We start from the raw sequence: 4,437 nt of genomic DNA, 5'->3' as shown, positions 1-4,437 counted from the left end.
GTCTCTACCACACTACACAGGAACCAGGAGAATCACACTGAACGTCTCTACCACACTGAACGTCTCCACCACACTACACAGGAACCAGGAGAATCACACTGAACGTCTCTACCACACTGAACGTCTCCACCACACTACACAGGAACCAGGAGAATCACACAGTGGGTCCCAAATGGAACCATATTCTCTTTATCTACTGTTGTAGTGCACCATTTGGGCTCTGGTCAAAAAAAAGCAGTGCACTATATATGGAATAGGGTGCGATTTGGGATGCATCCACACAGATTTAGGCCTATTTTCTATTACAATACAGTAACATCCTTCACTGACACTACACAGGGAAGAGTCCCAGACGATCACATGTACAGTAACACCTTCTCATACTGAGCAGAAGACCTACACTCTTAGAAAACAATGCGCTAACCTAGAACCTAAAAGGGTTCTTCAACTGTGCCCATTGGAGAACCCTTTGAAGAACCCTTTTTTGGTTCCAGGTAGAACGCTTTTGAGTTCCACATAGAACCCTTTCCACAGAGGGAACCAAAAAGGGTTCTCCTATGGGGGTCAGCCGGAGAATCTAAGATGATAAATAATACAGATAATAAAGGGCTCATGTCAAAAGTAGCGCACCGTATATGGAATAGGGAGCCATTGGGGACGCATCCCCACAGAAGTAGTATCATATTGTCTCTATAAACCTATATAGCATTAGTATCATATTGTCTCTATAAACCGATATAGCCTTAGTATCATATAGTCTCTATAAACCTATATAGCCTTAGTATCATATTGTCTCTATAAACCTATATAGCCTTAGTATCATATTGTCTCTATAAACCTATACAGCCTTAGTATCATATTGTCTCTATAAACCGATATAGCCTTAGTATCATATTGTCTCTATAAACCTATATAGCCTTAGTATCATATTGTCTCTATAAACCTATATAGCCTTAGTATCATATTGTCTCTATAAACCTATATAGCCTTAGTATCATATTGTCTCTATAAACCTATATAGCCTTAGTATCATATTGTCTCTATAAACCTATATAGCCTTAGTATCATATTGTCTCTATAAACCTATATAGCCTTAGTATCATATTGTCTCTATAAACCTATATAGCCTTAGTATCATATTGTCTCTATAAACCTATATAGCCTTAGTATCATATTGTCTCTATAAACCTATATAGCCTTAGTATCATATTGTCTCTATAAACCTATATAGCCTTAGTATCATATTGTCTCTATAAACCTATATAGCCTTAGTATCATATTGTCTCTATAAACCTATATAGCCTTAGTATCATATTGTCTCTATAAACCTATATAGCCTTAGTATCATATTGTCTCTATAAACCTATATAGCCTTAGTATCATATTGTCTCTATAAACCTATATAGCCTTAGTATCATATTGTCTCTATAAACCATATAGCCTTAGTATCATATTGTCTCTATAAACCTATATAGCCTTAGTATCATATTGTCTCTATAAACCTATATAGCCTTAGTATCATATTGTCTCTATAAACCTATATAGCCTTAGTATCATATTGTCTCTATAAACCTATATAGCCTTAGTATCATATTGTCTCTATAAACCTATATAGCCTTAGTATCATATTGTCTCTATAAACCTATATAGCCTTAGTATCATATTGTCTCTATAAACCTATATAGCCTTAGTATCATATTGTCTCTATAAACCTATATAGCCTTAGTATCATATTGTCTCTATAAACCTATATAGCCTTAGTATCATATTGTCTCTATAAACCTATATAGCCTTAGTATCATATTGTCTCTATAAACCTATATAGCCTTAGTATCATATTGTCTCTATAAACCTATATAGCCTTAGTATCATATTGTCTCTATAAACCTATATAGCCTTAGTATCATATTGTCTCTATAAACCTATATAGCCTTAGTATCATATTGTCTCTATAAACCTATATAGCCTTAGTATCATATTGTCTCTATAAACCTATATAGCCTTAGTATCATATTGTCTCTATAAACCTATATAGCCTTAGTATCATATTGTCTCTATAAACCTATATAGCCTTAGTATCATATTGTCTCTATAAACCTATATAGCCTTAGTATCATATTGTCTCTATAAACCTATATAGCCTTAGTATCATATTGTCTCTATAAACCTATATAGCCTTAGTATCATATTGTCTCTATAAACCTATATAGCCTTAGTATCATATTGTCTCTATAAACCTATATAGCCTTAGTATCATATTGTCTCTATAAACCTATATAGCCTTAGTATCATATTGTCTCTATAAACCTATATAGCCTTAGTATCATATTGTCTCTATAAACCTATATAGCCTTAGTATCATATTGTCTCTATAAACCTATATAGCCTTAGTATCATATTGTCTCTATAAACCTATATAGCCTTAGTATCATATTGTCTCTATAAACCTATATAGCCTTAGTATCATATTGTCTCTATAAGCCTATATAGCCTTAGTATCATATTGTCTCTATAAACCTATATAGCCTTAGTATCATATTGTCTCTATAAACCTATATAGCCTTAGTATCATATTGTCTCTATAAACCTATATAGCCTTAGTATCATATTGTCTCTATAAACCTATATAGCCTTATCATATTTCTCATAAACCTATAAGCCTTAGTATCATATTGTCTCTATAAACCTATATAGCCTTAGTATCATATTGTCTCTATAAACCTATATAGCCTTAGTATCATATTGTCTCTATAAACCTATATAGCCTTAGTATCATATTGTCTCTATAAACCTATATAGCCTTAGTATCATATTGTCTCTATAAACCTATATAGCCTTAGTATCATATTGTCTCTATAAACCTATATAGCCTTAGTATCATATTGTCTCTATAAACCTATATAGCCTTAGTATCATATTGTCTCTATAAACCTATATAGCCTTAGTATCATATTGTCTCTATAAACCTATATAGCCTTAGTATCATATTGTCTCTATAAACCTATATAGCCTTAGTATCATATTGTCTCTATAAACCTATATAGCCTTAGTATCATATTGTCTCTATAAACCTATATAGCCTTAGTATCATATTGTCTCTATAAAGCCTATATAGCCTTAGTATCATATTGTCTCTATAAACCTATATAGCCTTAGTATCATATTGTCTCTATAAACCTATATAGCCTTAGTATCATATTGTCTCTATAAACCCTAGCCTATATGTTCTATAAACCTATATAGCCTTAGTATCATATTGTCTCTATAAACCTATATAGCCTTAGTATCATATTGTCTCTATAAACCTATATAGCCTTAGTATCATATTGTCTCTATAAACCTATATGGCCTTAGTATCATATTGTCTCTATAAGCCTATATAGCCTTAGTATCATATTGTCTCTATAAACCTATATAGCCTTAGTATCATATTGTCTCTATAAACCTATATAGCCTTAGTATCATATTGTCTCTATAAACCTATATAGCCTTAGTATCATATTGTCTTATAAACCTATATAGCCTTAGTATCATATTGTCTCTATAAACCTATATAGCCTTAGTATCATATTGTCTCTATAAACCTATATAGCCTTAGTATCATATTGTCTCTATAAACCTATATAGCCTTAGTATCATATTGTCTCTATAAACCTATATAGCCTTAGTATCATATTGTCTCTATAAACCTATATAGCCTTAGTATCATATTGTCTCTATAAACCTATATAGCCTTAGTATCATATTGTCTCTATAAACCTATATAGCCTTAGTATCATATTGTCTCTATAAACCTATATAGCCTTAGTATCATATTGTCTCTATAAACCTATACAGCCTTAGTATCATATTGTCTCTATAAACCTATATAGCCTTAGTATCATATTGTCTCTATAAACCTTTATATCATTAGTATCATATTGTCTCTATAAACCTATATAGCCTTAGTATCATATTGTCTCTATAAACCTATATAGCCTTAGTATCATATTGTCTCTATAAACCTATATAGCCTTAGTATCATATTGTCTCTATAAACCTATATAGCCTTAGTATCATATTGTCTCTATAAACCTATATAGCATTAGTATCATATTGTCTCTATAAACCTATATAGCCTTAGTATCATATTGTCTCTATAAACCTATATAGCCTTAGTATCATATTGTCTCTATAAACCTATACAGCCTTAGTATCATATTGTCTCTATAAACCTATACAGCCTTAGTATCATATTGTCTCTATAAACCTATATGGCCTTAGTATCATATTGTCTATATAAACCTACACTACCGTTCAAAAGTTTGGGGTCACTTAGAAATGTCAAATTGATCAGCAATACAGCGTAGACATTGTTAATGTTGTAAATGGCTATTGTAGCTGGAAACCGCAGATTTCTTAAATGGAATATCTACATAGGCGTACAGAGGCCCATTA

Source organism: Coregonus clupeaformis, unplaced genomic scaffold (assembly GCF_020615455.1).
Source record: "Coregonus clupeaformis isolate EN_2021a unplaced genomic scaffold, ASM2061545v1 scaf2188, whole genome shotgun sequence".
Classification (NCBI taxonomy): Eukaryota; Metazoa; Chordata; class Actinopteri; order Salmoniformes; family Salmonidae; genus Coregonus; species Coregonus clupeaformis.
Note: the sequence above shows the minus strand (reverse complement) of the source record.